The sequence below is a fragment of the Poecilia mexicana genome, unplaced genomic scaffold (genome assembly GCF_051168715.1).
Source record: "Poecilia mexicana isolate PSO_F unplaced genomic scaffold, ASM5116871v1 scaffold_20, whole genome shotgun sequence".
In the NCBI taxonomy this organism is placed as follows: Eukaryota; Metazoa; Chordata; class Actinopteri; order Cyprinodontiformes; family Poeciliidae; genus Poecilia; species Poecilia mexicana.
In genome coordinates this window covers 13523902-13542302 of record NW_028263389.1, presented here as the reverse complement: position 1 = coordinate 13542302, position 18401 = coordinate 13523902, and the positions used below count along the sequence as shown (strand labels likewise).

The window sequence follows — 18401 nt, the reverse complement described above, 5'->3', positions numbered from 1 at the left end:
CTGACTGTTGCATTTTCTTTTTAGACGCTTTAAAGCACAGACTGTCACGTATTGGAATTTGAGTGGACAAATCAAACTACAAAATTCTGATATTCCTCACTGAAATCCAGTGCAACAATCTATCAACTGAAAATGGGAAGACCATGGCATAACTGTAAACTACCAAGACTTGACAGTCCACATAAGATGACAGGATGTCCAAAGATAGGATTAATCTGAGAAACAGCCAAACTCTGAAGGAGCTGCAGTGATCTCCAACCAAGGAGGGAGACATTTATTGACAGTGCAGTTGTTAATTGCGCACTCTGCAAACTCAGACCTACGTAGAAAAGTGGAAGAGAAAAAGCTAGGATGTTCAGACATCCAAAGTGTTCATTGCAGCTTTTTCACAGAAGGACTTAATTCTTATTTGGAGAAATAGTTCAGATCAGATCATCGTGAAAAATATTACAAAATGTTTAGAAAATGAATTCAAACAAAACTCAAGTGAGAAAGACAAGAGTAAAATTTTTAGCATCTGTTTTTTCATCTGTAAACATTTTCCAAGTTGTCAGCATAAATAAAATAAAAAAACTAAACATTTCTATTAATGATTATTTTTTATATCTTTTAATCTTTTTTCAATAATCTTTTTAACCTTTTTGTTCATTTTTTCTCTGGCACCGTTGCCAATAAAGGTTGGTGAATTGAAGTAGATACTTTACACATCCACTAAAGAAAGTAGTTCCAAAACACATTTGAATAAGGACGACTATATTTATTTATTTTTATTGAGAAAATTTGTGAGTGCTACATCGGTTTTACATTTGTTAAACCGATGTATTACTCTCAAAATTAATCTCGTGTTTCTTGGAGAACGTACAATTGTTAACTGCGGATGGATATGCGGTTTCAAAATCAAACGTAGTCCCATCAGTCCGTTGGCGTGGAGTCTGCAGGTTCGCTGGCCTTCTACTAAAGAATCTGTAAGTACACTTCTGTCTGTTTTGTCTGTATTGTATCAAATTTTAGGGAGAGATTTTAAATCGCTAGTTAAAACATTTGTTGCTCGTAATGGTTCGGATGACCGGAGTACCCCGAAAGACCTAATTAGTTGTTTCTTCTTTTTTTTGGCTTTTTTTTTTGTTTTTCTTTTAGGTGATTTTTTTTATATTGTTAAAACACACACAATAAGTCATTTGCCATTATTGAGGTAAGAATATTTGGATGCAGAGCGATTTCAAACTGTTCTGGGCCAGATCATTTTCAAATACGCTGCGGCGCCATTCACCGGTAAATTTGAGCGCCAACGCGGCAGAATAAAATCGGTTCACTAATGAATCTACGTTGCTAGCGGAGGTTGCTTTTAAAGTACCTTGACACGATAAAACCACTTACATTATTTATAAAGAGTAACTACTTCGCTTTCATTCTGTGTACATGGGTTTTTAACAATCTTTCTCGCAGCCAATTAAGCCAGCATGCATAGCTGGGATCCATTAATTGTGCATTTTTAATTATTATTATATTTTTTTCTTCATGAAACTGCATTGAATCGTGTCGTTATGGGCTAGATAGGTAATGATGAATGGGCATGGGTTTTGTCTGGGCTAACTACAGGAGGCCCATATGTTTAACCTAAAATGGGACCCATATTGTCAGCCCATTTGGGCTAAATGTAGACTGTATTCAGCATTATTGTGGGCTAACTGAGAATGGGACAGAAATGGGCAACACGAAATGGGGCCCATGTGGTTTCAGTATATTTGGCATAAAAGCTTTTTTGTAAATAGAATGAAGGCATAGTAGTAAATATTTTAAAATCATGTTTGTTTTATTGTGTAAGTGACATTTTAAAGCGTTTTATTCTGTCATCGTTTGACTGCAAAAAACATGACAAGTGGGTGTTTAGGTCTCAACTAGCCATTTGTTTGGTCAATGCAAATGGGAGCTTTAGATTTACCAATGTTTTAATACTTTTTAAAAAATTATTTTCTACAGACTACTATGGAGAAGCGTGAAGAAGGCTTGCAAGGGCAGAAGTGACATCAGATCTTCAAAGAGATAATGATATTCCAGAAAAGCGACGTAGAAGGTAACGTGGAACAGGGACTTCTGTAACACACAACTCTAGATCAGTGGTTCTTAACCTGGGTTCGATTGAACCCCAGGGGTTCGGCGGAGCCTCTGCCGCGGAGGGAAAAAAAACTTGTGTAAAGTCGTGATGCGCCGCTTTGCCATCATTTGCTGCGGAGGATCACGTTACATTGCTTAGCCAATCAGTGCTGCGGAGGAGCGCAGGGATGGGGCAAGGGGGGGGGGGGGGGGGGGTTCGGTGAATGCGCATATGAAACTGGGGGGTTCGGTACCTCAAAAAAGGCTAAGAACCACTGCTCTAGATCTTCTGTCTCCCTGGTTGTCATTTGAGCTGCTCTCAGTTCTTTTACCCATTTGGTTCTCCTTGCTTTACTTTTTCCTTCTAATCCTTCAAAATTTATTGACTTAAATTGATACAGACATTAACAATTGGCATTTTGTTCATGTATAAAAAGTAAGCTTATAAACTATATATGTGTGAAACAATATATAGCTTATAACAAATCAATTAATAAAAACTAAATGTATCATGTGTCCTGATTTTAAAATGTTGTCTTGTAATTGTCATTATACTTAAGGTTGTCATGGTTGCAGAAATTGGAGGAGGGTCCTTAGATGATGCAGTACAACAAGCTGTGCGATTCCTCATGTCCCCTGAATTGGCCCTCCAGTTCAACCTGTTTGGCCGACATAGGAAACAAGTTCCGGGACCTGCGTCTCTGATGTTTTGTATGGTAAAGATCAGTTTTTATATTCACGTTTTTTCTTGAACATTTGTTAATTTTGGTTGTCTTATGCCTTTTGTTCATTTTTAGTAATCTTTTTTTTTTCTTAAGATTAAAAACTGAGACTTCAATTTTTGGTTTAATTCACATAGTATTCTTTCACTGTGCTCTCAAGAACTTAAAGATTTGATTGCTGACAAAATTTGAAGGTAATATTGTTTGCATTTCAAACAGTATTAACAAAATATACAAGACCATGATAGAACCTTTATGTCAGTAGTTGATTTATATACATTAATATATTTTAAATTTACAATAAGAATATAGTGTGTGTACTAGGGATGCTCCGATCAGGTTTTTTGCTTCCAATTCTGATACCGATCACCCATGGGGCTCATCTCTGCCGATCATCTGGATTGGCTGTTATTTTTTCACTTTAGGTATAAATGATAACATGTTATCTGGCAAAATTAAAAAGTCTGCGCAGTGTGACGGAAAGAGTAGATCAGCTGCACACACAGGCTGCGAATGAGATACAGGTGATCTGCAACAAGAGGCCGTGATCAGCGATCACCAATCAAACACATTTTCATGGAAATTAACCGATTATGATTGCTGATCGATCTGCACACCTCTATGTACATAATAATAATGACTCGAGAGTGCTTTGATTTTGGCAGATCCCTGCAAGCATTTCTGCCCCTTGAAGGGGAAGAGATGCACATTTCATTAATGTTACATTGTACTAAAAGTAAAACACTAATGCAATTTCTACCTTTGCTTGTTTTTTAGGGGCACTTAAAAGAAATGGATCCATCCACGGAATCACACAAAGATACGGAAAAGGCACTCGAAGTGGGTTACTGGAGCCCCGGACAGAGGTGGAAATAGAAAAGTTAGAGCGACTAGAGCCAGCTCAGACTCAGGTGGGCAGGTTCCAAGATGGACAGTTACAATGATGTATGAGAGCTTTCAAGTGTGGCATATAGGTTATTAAAAATATTTGACAAAAATGTAGTGTGAAAGAGCTATGTAGGTGTGTGTGTGTGTGTGTTGATATATATTTATATGTATTTATATATAGATGTACAGATCTATCTATATAGTTGCATATCTAGATATAGATCTATATACATTTATGTATCTATACATATTTACATAACTAGATGCATAGTTATCTAGATAACAAGATATAGTTATTTAGAAATATAACTAGATATATAGATCTATATATATAGAGATAAATATATATTTACATAGCTAGAAATCTAGTTATATAGATAATTATATATCTACATATAGATCTATGTTTATACATTTGTTATATTAAACTAGTTTCTGTTATTTTCAAATCTGCCATATGAATAATTTTGTAGATTTCTTTTGCCAGTGCATTTCTTGTGGCATCATTTGCTCTGTGTCAATAAAGCTCTTATAATTGACGAGTTAAAAAAACTGAATATTTTAAATTACCAAATAAAAACCTTGACCAAAAGACATTTTTCATCTCTTTTTCTTTAATGCAGGTTTTGTGCTAAAGCATTTTAATACTTTGGTTTGTTGATTAAGATTGTATATCTATTAATGTAATTCACTTTCAGGTTAGGTGAGAAAGACCCCATTGTTCCTACTGGAATGAGGCATCTGGGCCCCACTGAAAACCCAGTCAGCACCCATTTAAATCTACCTGGGCAAACCCATGTGGGGCCACCATGGAACCCGTGGACAAACCCACTTGGTACCCATATTCTAGCCCAGTTTAGACCCAGTTGGGGCCCAGGTAAAAATGAAAGCTCCCAAGTGGGGCCAAGATGGGCCTCATGTAAGTTACCCATCTGGGCCCCACTGAAAACCCAGTCAGCACCCATTTAAATCTACCTGGGCAAACCCATGTGGGGCCACCATGGAACCCGTGGACAAACCCACTTGGTGCCCATATTCTAGCCCAGTTTAGACCCAGTTGGGGCCCAGGTAAAAATGAAAGCTCCCAAGTGGGGCCAAGATGGGCCTCATGTAAGTTACCCATCTGGGCCCCACTGAAAACCCAGTCAGCACCCATTTAAATCTACCTGGGCAAACCCATATGGGGCCACCATGGAACCCGTGGACAAACCCACTTGGTACCCATATTCTAGCCCAGTTTAGACCCAGTTGGGGCCCAGGTAAAAATTAATGAAAGCTCCCAAGTGGGGCCCAGATGGGCCTCATGTAAGTTACCCATCTGGGCCCCACTCAAAACCCAGTCAGCACCCATTTAAATTACCTGGGCAAACCCATGTGGGGCCACCATGGAACCCGTGGACAAACCCACTTGGTACCCATATTCTAGCCCAGTTTAGACCCAGTTGGGGCCCAGGTAAAAATGAAAGCTCCCAAGTGGGGCCAAGATGGGCCTCATGTAAGTTACCCATCTGGGCCCCACTGAAAACCCAGTCAGCACCCATTTAAATCTACCTGGGCAAACCCATGTGGGGCCACCATGGAACCCGTGGACAAACCCACTTGGTGCCCATATTCTAGCCCAGTTTAGACCCAGTTGGGGCCCAGGTAAAAATGAAAGCTCCCAAGTGGGGCCAAGATGGGCCTCATGTAAGTTACCCATCTGGGCCCCACTGAAAACCCAGTCAGCACCCATTTAAATCTACCTGGGCAAACCCATATGGGGCCACCATGGAACCCGTGGACAAACCCACTTGGTACCCATATTCTAGCCCAGTTTAGACCCAGTTGGGGCCCAGGTAAAAATTAATGAAAGCTCCCAAGTGGGGCCCAGATGGGCCTCATGTAAGTTACCCATCTGGGCCCCACTCAAAACCCAGTCAGCACCCATTTAAATTACCTGGGCAAACCCATGTGGGGCCACCATGGAACCCGTGGACAAACCCACTTGGTACCCATATTCTAGCCCAGTTTAGACCCAGTTGGGGCCCAGGTAAAAATTAATGAAAGCTCCCAAGTGGGGCCCAGATGGGCCTCATGTAAGTTACCCATCTGGGCCCCACTCAAAACCCAGTCAGCACCCATTTAAATTACCTGGGCAAACCCATGTGGGGCCACCATGGAACCCGTGGACAAACCCACTTGGTACCCATATTCTAGCCCAGTTTAGACCCAGTTGGGGCCCAGGTAAAAATTAATGAAAGCTCCCAAGTGGGGCCCAGATGGGCCTCATGTAAGTTACCCATCTGGGCCCCACTCAAAACCCAGTCAGCACCCATTTAAATTACCTGGGCAAACCCATGTGGGGCCACCATGGAACCCGCGGACAAACCCACTTGGTACCCATATTCTAGCCCAGTTTAGACCCAGTTGGGGCCCAGGTAAAAATTAATGAAAGCTCCCAAGTGGGGCCCAGATGGGCCTCATGTAAGTTACCCATCTGGGCCCCACTCAAAACCCAGTCAGCACCCATTTAAATCTAACTGGGCAAACCCATGTGGGGCCACCATGGAACCCGCGGACAAACCCACTTGGTACCCATATTCTAGCCCAGTTTAGACCCAGTTGGGGCCCAGGTAAAAATTAATGAAAGCTCCCAAGTGGGGCCCAGATGGGCCTCATGTAAGTTACCCATCTGGGCCCCACTCAAAACCCAGTCAGCACCCATTTAAATCTAACTGGGCAAACCCATGTGGGGCCACCATGGAACCCGCGGACAAACCCATTTGGGGCCCATATTGGCAGCCCACTTTTATCCCATATGGGGCCCACATGGGTATGCTGGCTGGGTGTTGACAGAAAATGATCAGAAGTCCAATTTGCCAGTTTTTCACAAGTAATGTAGTAGATAACATTGCGAACATGGGAAAGAGAGTTGCTCTGGTCAGAGGAGACTAAGATGTTAATCTACATGCAAACACCATGTGTGGAAAAAAAACTTGACATCTTCTCAATTGTTTAACTTGGCAGCATCATGGTGTGGGAATGCTTTTCATAAACAAGGGCAGTGGAACTTGTTAGAGTTTAAGGGGAACATGAGGAATCAACATATCCTGGAAGAAATTCTGCTAGAGGCTTTATAAAAACTAGAAACTGGGGCGGAGATTCAGTTATCAGCAGGAAAATGACCCTAAACCAAAGTCCAGATCTTTATGCAATGGAGAACCTGCAGCTACACTAAAGAGTTGATGTTCACAGTAAACTCTTGTGTCACATTTGACTGGGCTTAAGCTATTTTGCAAAAACGAATTTGTAAAAAAAAATAAATAAATAAATCAACCTCAACATATGCAAAGGTGCTAGAAACATATCCCAGCTTCAATTACAGTGAAAATATGGTAGTCAAGGAAAAACTCTCATTCCCCTTCCATTTCACATATATGTATTGTTTTTAAATGGTCAATTTTTAATGATCAACTAAAAGAAACCACAATAAGACACATTTTACAGTTTAAGGTTGCACCGCCACAAAATGTGAAAGTGTCCAATTGCACAGCATTGTGAGTCAATACATTATTTGACAATTCCTACTGGGAGACATGGTCATGCAGAACATTGTTATTAAGCATGAACATTTCAGGCGGCATCAAAGAAACCTTAATCCAGCTCTTCAAATTGCGGGTCTCAATGCTAATGTGCAAAACATGAAAATCCAAAAACCAAATAAAATGTGTCCTATCTAATGCCATCAGCGGGGAATCCCTGGCTCTCATTTTGCATATTCATGGGACATCTACATTGTCGCCAAAGCCATTGTCCTTTGATTGCACGTGATAAAAGGCTATCTCATTTCACTCTTTTGCACCTTTCTAGAATATTCGGCCAACCTTCCAGACTCTGATTTGGCAAAATGTAATTGTAATTTATCTTTTTTTTTTCCTGCCTGAGGCGAAAATCTCTCAAGCCTGGGGCTGTTTGAAAAGCTGTTGGACACAAAGGCAGACCCTGGGAACTTTGCCCATGCAGTCAATCAGCCCGACACCCCAGAGCGATCACACCCCAAAATCACTTGATTTTTTTTTTTTTCTTTTTCTGTTGTTCACAATATCAAACAACTTCTCCTTTTCCGTTAGATAAAGGAACCATGTAAATAGTAATAAGGTAGTTTTGTCCTTTATTGTTTCTGTCTTTTGTTTGTGGAAATGGTCGGTGATACACGGAGTCTTCGTGGTCAGAGGCCGGGCAGTGGAGCAGACTTCAAAGGCCAACAGAGGTCTGTGACGGTGAATGCAGCTGGTGTCTGCTGGACAGAGCTTGAGGAAGGGATTCAGCTGCTCCGTAATAAAGATGCACAGGCGAAGGGAGTGTCTTCAAAGCCCAGTCAAATACACACAACCAAACAAAGACACCCCACCTCCGCCCCCCCAAAAAAAAAGAAACCCAAAAAGCAATGTTCTTGCAATAGTGTTTTTTTTTGCACCATAGTATCATGCAGCTTTTGCAGACAAATCATGAAATCCTGCTGCGTTTCTCTCCTTTCATCATCTCCTGTTTGCCTAATTTCTCCTATAATGGGTCTTTGAGCGACTCTGAATGTGTCACTACATCTTTGCTTATGTGTTTTTGTGACAGTTTTGGTGGCTTCTGTGCAAATATAGCACACATGTTTTTAATATTCTGCAGGAGCTCTGCTGAAAGTGTCTCCAAGTGTGGATCAAAAAATAAAGGGGCATGTAAGTGTAGATTTTTTGGCAACAAGTTCACTAATTGATTCCACTCACTTTCTAGGTAAAAAGAACAAAAAATAATAAATAATAATAACAATAAAACCAAATATATATATTTAAATATATAATGTTTAAATGTGTTTAAGACCTATCCAGGGTGTACCCCGCCTCTCGCCCAAAATGTTTCACTGGAGATAAGAACCAGCACCCGTCCCAACTCCACCAGAGACAAGGGTGTACAGAAAATAGATGGATGGATGGATGGATAAATGTATTTAATACATGTATATATTTTTAACTCTCCACATAAATACACACAAACAAAAATCTGCAAAGACTCTGCGTGACCGTTCTGGATTAATAGCAGTGATGGGTCATGGGTCAATATGAGATTCTCACAGTATGTCCTTGAGTAAAGATGATATGGCTTCACATCACTATGTTATGTAGAGAAATGCAAAATCAGAAAAAAAAAAAAAAACATGAAGTAGAAAAGCTACAATTGTTGGCAGCAACAGGTGGGGAAGGGGCAGCACTATGCTAAACCAGACGTTAAGTATGTTCCTGTAAATATTTTCCATGATTTTTTTTATTTTTATTTTTGTCTCTCGCCTTGCTGTTGACGTTTGATTTTTTTTTTGTTGCCTCCCCTTTAGATCTTTTTTTGAAAGCTTTTCTTTTGCCCTTACTGTGCAAAAACAGACTAATGTATTGTCCCGCATTTGTCGCTATGCAGCATTTTCATTCACCAAAAGTGTCACAGGAGAAGAATCTGGAAGACAAAAAGGGAGGATTCTAGTGGCCTGTGGCGAAGGCCTGAGGTGATCCAGACAAGCTGCAAAAGTGTTGTAGAAAGAAATCTGAAAACTTAAATGTTTCTGATTTTAATGGTGATGTTGGTTCAATTGTAGATGATACAGATCAGATTAAGTGTTTGCTCTGTATATATATATATAAAAATTTAGAAATAAAGTAGCTAAATGTTTTGTTTTGTTTTTTTCTTCTATTTATCGTAACCTCAACTCATGTTAGGAAACTGTATTATTATGTTTTAAAACTCCCTGTGATCACAGTTCCACAGTTCGCCTGTAGAGGGCATGCCAAAGCAGTAATCTCGGTCAAGCTCAGTGTGAGTCCATGGACATACAATATCCTCAGCAGGAGGAAACACAGTGCGACTTTCATCTGTCTACAAAGGGAAGAGATTTTTTTTTTTTTTTTTTTTTTTTGGTTGAGAGAGATGAACAACAAAATTGTTGCAACATTTCTTTGCTGATTTTACAACATTTTGCAGTGACTGAAACAACTACTGATATAATGCAACAGAATACAGAACGATGCTATTTTTTTTGAGTAAGTGTGTGAATTTATTGAGATTATAAAAGCATGCATTAAAAATGTAGATCTGTCAAAATAACTCACCCAAATTAAACAAACCACTCATTAGAGTTACGTCTTCTTTTATTTAAAAAAAAAAAAAAAAAAAAATCCTAAACGGGTTAGAGGTCCTGAATAAAACATGACTTATCTATTGCAATCGCTTTAATCGAGCCATTATTCATTGGACCATTTATTTATTACTCCATTCATCTACATAAATATTTAACTATGTCTTGGCATCTTTATGGACTGCTTGCTCTGCCGCTCAATTACAAGGAGCAGTGTCCTACCATGGCCATATGCCTTCTATCTGGTGACACTATATCTTCGCAATTTATGGATCCCAGCCTTGAGCAATATAATTTTGTTCCTTTTTATATAAATACAGATGTATTAATCTAGCCGTAATGACTGGCAACACCATATTTTAGCAGTTTCATTGTGTATATATATATATATATATATATATATATATATATATATATATATATATATATATATATATATATATATATATGTGTGTGTAAGATGTATACCATACATCTTACACCTTCACACTACATACCATAGGCTCATAGGCTCATGTAAGTTTTCTCTCGCCCTCCCACAACAAAAGCTCCTGCTTACCCTGACCAGAGGAGCATGGAAGCATGCAGGACGGAGGGGAAAGCGAGGAACCGTAAACACCCTCCATGGGTCCTTCTTCAAAGTGATGAACAACAACAAAAGCAGGACTGTTTGTCTGTTAAGAGAAGCACGAAAAAAAAAGAACATTTGACCACCTGGGTGCCTATCATTTTCCTCATGCCGTCTCTCAAGCATGACTATCGAGAGATGTCCCCTTTAATGTGGTATCTGGCTGCTTCAACCCAACAAATACAGTGCTAATTCATCGCTAGAAAGCAACACAACTGAACAACAGGAACTAAAATTAGTTATTTTATTTAATGTTTGCCTCCTCATTTGCATGCACTTCTGTGGATGACACGTTTTGCGAGACTATGCTAAAAACATAATATGAACTGCTCCTCAAAGGACTTGTTTTTTTACATAAGCTATTTATTTTAGTTAATATATTAATGTTTAATGGAAGTAGTTCACAGCTGTTTATTTATTTCATTTGACCCAAAAGAAATTAATTGGCACGAAAAAAGAAATAGCTGCTCAAAGTTCTTGTTTGGGGAACTTTAAAAATAAAAACAGTGTCTCCAGTAGTGAGCTTTGAGGAACCCCACAAGTATTTTCCTTCCTCTTCCCTCTATTTCCTTTTTCCAAATTGTCCATCAGGATTTAGATTTTTGGAGCTCTTTGACCATTCAATGTGTAATTTTAACCATAAATTATACCCAGCCCAACTGGAGAGATAATACTGAACAGCTGTTGGATTCATCGGGTCTCTGTAGTGGCCATTTATTTCTAGACTTTTGTAAGACATTTTACAGGGATAGAAATAATTATGGAGGATGTTGTAAATATTATCACATCACAAAATATAAATATTATTATCTAATAAATAGGGGAGGAAAATTTCAGCTACCACCACATTTGAATTTGATATAGTTAATTTCATCTACATGTGAGAGGAATTATTAAAATGCCAGCTTGTCCTATCAATAAAGAAAAAAAGCTGAATCCTCTCCCGATGCCTTTTGGAGTTCACATGACTGATTTAAATTGAAAGACTGCAAATCAGCAGCAAATCAAACATTTCCACCATCGCATATCACCCACCCCTGAATTCTTAAAACGGTCTTTTCATCAATTATAATCAAAAAGCACCCACTGTTGTCTCCCTTTTTATTTATTTTTTTCTCCCCACATAGTACCTATAATCAGAGAATAGTGCATTGTGTATGTGTGTGTAAAATTCCCATGTCTATTATGATTTATTAAATGCCTGGGTCAGTCATCTCTTTTGTGAGCATGATAAGATTGGGAAATAATAATCAATATCAAATGAAAAAAACAATTATTCTGTTTTATGGTTCAGTTTCAGGCAACATTGCAATTATAATTACCTGGTTCCCATGTCAGTGATCACATCTCTGTGTATAGGTTCCCTAGTTTCCATAGTTTACTGCTAGTTTCTTCTGTTACTATCTGCCCAGGTTTTGTGCTGTTCTCTTCATGTCCCACTGTAAGTTTTTGTTCTTTGTCTATATTAAAATCCATCATGTTTCTTCTGTACTCCTGCGTTTCAGTCCAAGTCAAAATCACAAAAAATGTCAGTCAAGAAAGGAAGTACTTCTTGATTTGAGTGTTTTTGTTGACAAGTGAAGAGTTCTTTTAGCGCTAGCTTACAACTAGCCTATTCGTGTGGTAGTAACCTGGTTACCCAGTGTTAGAAAATAAATGATGCTAGAGAGATAGTTAAGATACAAATTACGGTAACACTTTATTTGAAGGGGGGGTGAATAAGACTGTTATGACACTTTCATAAACATGACATAACACATGTCAAGAACATGAATAAGCCCTGAATAAGACATGACAGTGTCATGTCAGTCTTATTCACCCCCCTTCAAATAAAGTGTTACCCAAATTACCTGTAAGCTCTGATGAAGTAATGCAACAGTCTCTGCATTAGTAGATAATAACACTAATGTTGTCATCTGTTTTGAAACATAAAAACTACCATAGGGACTAGTCAAACTAGAACTGCATGTTCCAGTTTGATTAGATTGTATAAAACATAGTTTGTGAATTGGGAGATCTTTATTTATGTCGAGAAGGAAATTTATGCTCTTAACCTCCCCTCTGAAAAAAAAGAAAAGATAAATACTTTCACATCTTGTTCTCATGATCCCAATCCCGGGTGTTGTCTCATGAGCTTGAGCATGTACTACTACTCCCCTGGTTAATCAATTCATCCTGTTTTTTGTTGTTAGTGTGTAGTTATTTTTATTTTATGGAATTTGATTTCGCTATGTTAAATTTTCTTTTTTTTTTTAAGTAAGATGCGATTTATGTGTTTTTCTTTCCTTTTCTGTTATGCAATGAATAGAGTTTAGGGGGATTTTTAAAAATTCTGTAGGCAAAATGTCTACACAAGGTACATAGCATTATGTAATTAAGTCAACCAGCTAAACATTTAGTTTTCACCCTGAATAAAGGTCTATGATTCTTTCAATACATCATATATTTTATAATATAGTATCAAGTTTAATATTGTTTAATATTCAAAGTGTATTATTAATGTTTACACTTTCAACAGTTGAAAATGAATGCAATTTATTAGGATTAGTTGAAAAACAATATTTTCCATATGAAATATATATATATTTTTTATAAAATCAAAGCTCTAAAGAGTACTCTCTTTCTGGAGTATCTGGACTGTCTTCTTTGCTCCAACACTGTCTTAACAGGAATTTACAGCGCTGCTATAATGTGATAACAAGAATTCACCAAAATACATCCAACTTTATCATTTATTTCTGAAGGACTATCTGACTTAGAAGTATAGCCACAAAAAGGTTTAAAAAACAGGCATCACACACTATTATAAGCATCGGCACTTGTTTGCAGAGGTGGTTGCTAATTTTAGCTTGCTTCAACAGTGTGTCATGGCTGGCTGACAAATTGGTTCATGACATGTTCTGTTTGCAGTTTTAATTAACTGTGAGCAGAAAAAAAATACCAGATTGTCAGATGTGGACCTGCTAGTGTGCTTTAGATTATTTTTCTCTGAATTACCAACTTGCACTTACACTTAAGGTCACACGATGATGACTGGACATGACAGGACTGGATTTAGAGTTTCTTCTCTAAATCGATCATCAGCATGTTTTCTGGGAAATGTAAGCAATGTGAGGTGGGTTTGGTCTCAGAAATGATTCATTCTTAGGCTAGCACATTGATACAAGGAGATCTTAGGTTAAAAACTCACCTGCGGTCTTCCTCCATGTAGTGTAGAGTAAATCTAATATTGTTGGTCTTTTCACGGTGGCGCCCTCTTTAGGGTGGAGGGCTGCAGCCTGAAGCACCTGTCTATTTGGACGGGTTGTACTGAAATGTGAATATTCCTCTCGGATTAATAAAGTGTATTCATCCATTCATTCATTCTAAAATATTTTGATCTACATACTCAGAAAAGCCTCTGAAGACAGCAAAGTACACAGAAGAAGCCAAAAACAAAGTTACAGGCAGAACAAAAATAGGCCTTTTCTATCAAAATAATTCTTGTTTATGAACTGGTTCCATTCAGATGCCTTCAAATGTTGGTGTTTAGTTGAGAGCTGACGTCTGTTTCCACTAATTTGGAGAACCAAGCATGCGTTGTTGACAGTGGGTATTACATGTTGTGGTAGGAGACGTCGTACTGAGATGACTGTGCTAGCTAAGCTGTGCATGTCACTTCTTTGTTTCTGTATCTTCTTTTAACAATCAAAACACCTTTCAACTGATCATAGCACAGTTTTCACTCTTACTGCACATGTCTGAGAAACTAATATAACACAAAAGATAAAATTATAACTTATAGTACTAGCTTGGGTGATTCAGAACACCACTTTTTTTAAAAATACATTTTAAGCGGTAGCTTCTTTTCTCCATTCCTCTCCTGACTCTGACTCTCTGGGGCCACTTGCAGGTTATCCAACATTTAAATAACTCCACAGATTTGAATATTTGCAAATACTAAGTGAATTATGCACAGATTGTATCATCAAAGCATGCAGATTATAGTGAGCACAGACTTGCAGATGCACATGTGTGACAAATTCAGATTTTATCACAATTTTACAGGGAGATAACTTCTACATGTTCTCCCTGTGCACGCGAGGATCTGGCTTCCTTCCATCGCTACCACCTGACATGCACAGGGATGTCAAGTTACTTGGCTCCTCTGAGTGGAGACTCAGAAATGGTTTCTATTGAAAATGTCTTAAAGGGGCAGTATTGTGTGCTTTCTAGGCACATTGTTGTTATAAAAATGCTACATACAACACATATAACTTAAAATAAATTCTACTTCATAATTTAACACCCTGAAATTTCGCCTCTGTCTCTTTAAAAACTCCTGAAAGGAAGATTCTGACAATGTGATTCTCCAAGCCTGGTGTCATGATCGATGCATTTTTTTTTTTCAAACCTCATCTGCATATAATCAGCTTAAGAATATAGATTTTCTGTGTTTAGATGTAAGAATATGGATGAATTCTCTTGCACAGTTTCATATCTGGCCTGTCACTGTTTGCTTTTTCAGAGAGTGACTCACAGGTTGTGTTTTCTGTGCCTCAAGTCTCTAAAGCAGCTATCGCTCAGAGGATACTTTCAATCTCTTCCAGCTCCAAAGATCGTGCCTCTCAGAGAAAAGGTCAAGTTTGGCCAATCGCTCACTGAGCAAAGGGTGGGGCCTAACAGCTGGCGGTCATCGGTGGCTCTTAAGATGTTGAGAGATCTCAGCCGTATGATATGACTGGCTTATTCTCCACAATTTAGATATGTTTTCAGCAGATTAGGTCTACATCTACATCATTATATGCTATATGATTTTAGAACTAGAAGACAAAACCGAGAAAAAGTGCGCATAATTGTTCTGTGAAACAGAAAAAAACAGCTTCAACTTTGTACTCTGGCTCGGACACAAAAATGTATACCTTTTTAACATCACCTTAAGTATGCCTCTCATACACTAGGCCTCATGTTCCTGCACTGACATATTCAGGGGGACATTGCAAGTTCTCAAAAGGAAAACCATAAGAAGGACAACTGTGTGGTTAGTTAGGTTTGGACCAGTATTTTGAGGTGTGTATGCACCTTAAGCCCTTTATAGACTCACATACACACTATTTAAAACGGAACCCATACTTAAAATGACACACTTTCCTCTGTGTTGTTTTAGCAAGAGGGGGTTGAGCACCAATGGTCTGGAACAAGACTGTTGTTTTTTTTCGTTAGCTTTTCTTTGTTTTGTTTTTGGTTTGGGTCAAACTTTGGCCAGGCCTTCAGGCAGCAGCCATTTGATCCTTCCCAATGTGCCTCTGGTCTGAGACCCATTTGAACCTCCACCTGCTGAGCGAACTTCAGTTCAGATACATTGCCCAGGCCCCTCTGAACACCATGGAGGGGAGGGAGGGCATTATGTTAAAGTCAACACCACAGGATCAGTCCACTCTTTGTCCTGGGCTTTGAGGGTGACCTCGGATTTTTGGACCATGTAGATGAAAGATGACGTGCTCTAAGCTCATATGGTCAAAACACATGGAGGAAGGAGGATGGCTTTCCTTCTTTTAACATTTTAGCTGTTTTTTGACAGCGTAGTATATTGTGTGTCATTTTAGTCATTTTGACATCATTTATCATTTCATTTTAGTCGTTTTTTAAAATTATCTCCTTGGGAATTATTTTGAGCTAAACTCTTTGAATAAGATTGTAAATAAGACCTCATCACCATGTCAGTACTGTGAAATTGTCACCTTTTTTTAAAACTTGATTTAGAAAAAGTACATCTGTCTTCAGAAGGCGATCACATATGGATGGACAGATGCACGGACGAATTGATTGATTATTATTTTGTATTAAAAGTCCAGAAAGAGAATTCTCAAAGACACTTCAACCTATAAAATACATGAAGCTCCAATTTTGTGAATGTACTTGATATAACTTTGTTTAAAGCTTTCGCTCATTAGTGCTAAAATATCTTTTTAAAATTATAGTCTACATTTAGTGGCCTTGTCCAGTGTTATTCTGTAGTAGAACATGCTAATGCATATTTTTTTAAGTCGCAATGATCTCTGTAGGCATTTCCTTGTTAGCTTTGGGATTTTTGTATCTCTTCCAGGATTAGAAATTTCAACCTCATGTCTGGAGGTTGCTCATTTTGAAGCTGATGTCAAACTTTTTCATTTGAAGGCACATATATTTTGAATCACATGGTTCCACATGGTTTTTAAGATGAACTAATAAAGACATTGTCTTATTATATGCATGGAGATTAAGTATGTGTTGCCCCTCTGTTTTCTATAGAGCATGTGTATTACAATGAAAAGCGTATGCAGTGTTTCTGCATCACAACTGAAAATGTAAAAGCCTGGGGTGTATAACTAGTTCCATCTTCACAATCCAACATGACTGGCTTGTGGATACAGTGTGTTGAAAGGTTGAGCAATTATATGTTTATTTTCATCCATCCATTAGACGGATGAATCTAATCAGGATACCTGATTATAAACAGAGTCTGGTTCTATTTATGTGTCCTTTAAGAGTTTAGAGAAGGGTTTACCACAAAAACCTTGCAAAGCATGGTAGTCGGGGTGCCAGTGTGGTCCACCAGTGAGCCACTGTGTTCTCTGTATTAAAAAATGTTAAGTTGACAGGAAATGTAGAAATGGTGCAACTGAAAGAAATGAAGACCAGGAAAATGTTCTCAGTTTCAACAAATGGCCTCTCTTTGTTTGTGAAAATGGCTTTAATGATCAAACACACACGCACACACACACACACCCACGCACACACACACACACACACACCCCACACACACACACACATGCAAACAACAGGGCTGGAAAGAAGCACAGCATGAAGGTACCCAGTTTTATCAGGTCTGGGGCTGGTAGACCCAAACATCCTGGGTGTATTGTAAATGTGTAGGGGGGTGTACGGTAGGTGAATTAATCTGAATAATGTTCTTCACAGAAAGACACCCAAGGCCAATGAGTCTCAGTTTGAACAAATAATTACTTTTATTCACTTTGCTATAATAAAAAGTGGAAACGGGTCCCACAGACCAAAACAGCTTACAAGGGTTAATTAAGATTTAACTGATGACCAAAAAAAAAAAACCAAAAAAAACTCTATAGTTGATGTTTAAGTATAGAGAAGGATGCCTTCCAATAATACATAATTACTTAGTTCTACATTCAAATTTCTTGTCACCTTTGACATTTTTTTAAATGCAAAATTATAGTGGGTCACTGGTTGACTTGCACTAGCACCCCTATAACTGGGTTTAGCTATAGGGGCACTAGTGAAGTATCACACTTCAAAATCCCTTCCTCCCCCCAAGAGTGCCTAATAAAAGTTTGTTCAGCAGTTTGTATGAAGTTTAGTTCTATTTTCATTATGTACATAATTATACACAGTTTGATAGTATTACTCATTTTCAGGATCAGAAGCTGCCCCTTTTAGAGAATTGTGTGTTTTACATCTTGAAATCCGAACACGGCAAAGTTAGGCATGATGGCATTCCCAAATAAAAGTATCAATTTCCAAGGTAAATGATCGGCACAACACCTACTTAGGAAAAATCTTGGCTGGTAGTTTATTTGTAAAAGAAAAAATACGGACAGTGAAGTGGTCGATTTGTTTTGAGGTACAGTCTGAAATCCTATACTTAAGAGAGATCATGAGTGACTTCCTGTGATCACTTGCTACACACTGTGTCTTAGCCCAAATGTGCTGTTACACTTTTACATTTTATTCTTTTCCCCTCTCTATTAAACTCATCCAGGTGAGCGTCCAAGTCCGTTGTGTGCACCTCCGGTGGCTTTTACAGGATATCTGTGCTGCTTTCTGTCTTCGGACTCTGCTTTTCGGAAGAGGCATGATGAGGAGTCATCCATCTCCAGCTAACAGCCACCAGTCTGGCCCCATGCTGGAGCCCCTGAGAGAGGAA

At 38.5% G+C, this 18401-nt stretch overlaps 1 long non-coding RNA gene across 2 annotated transcripts; it reads left to right on the top strand.

The window, feature by feature from the left end:
* Positions 1-355: 355 nt before the first annotated feature.
* LOC148153404 (uncharacterized) lies at positions 356-3814 on the top strand. 2 transcript variants are annotated; one of them, XR_015761654.1, is made up of 4 exons: positions 356-965; positions 1981-2074; positions 2655-2810; positions 3594-3814. It is a non-coding gene; the product is annotated as an uncharacterized LOC148153404 (long non-coding RNA). The 2 variants fall into 2 exon arrangements; XR_015761653.1 differs by having other exon boundaries at positions 356-2074.
* The last annotated feature ends 14587 nt before the right edge of the window (positions 3815-18401 follow it).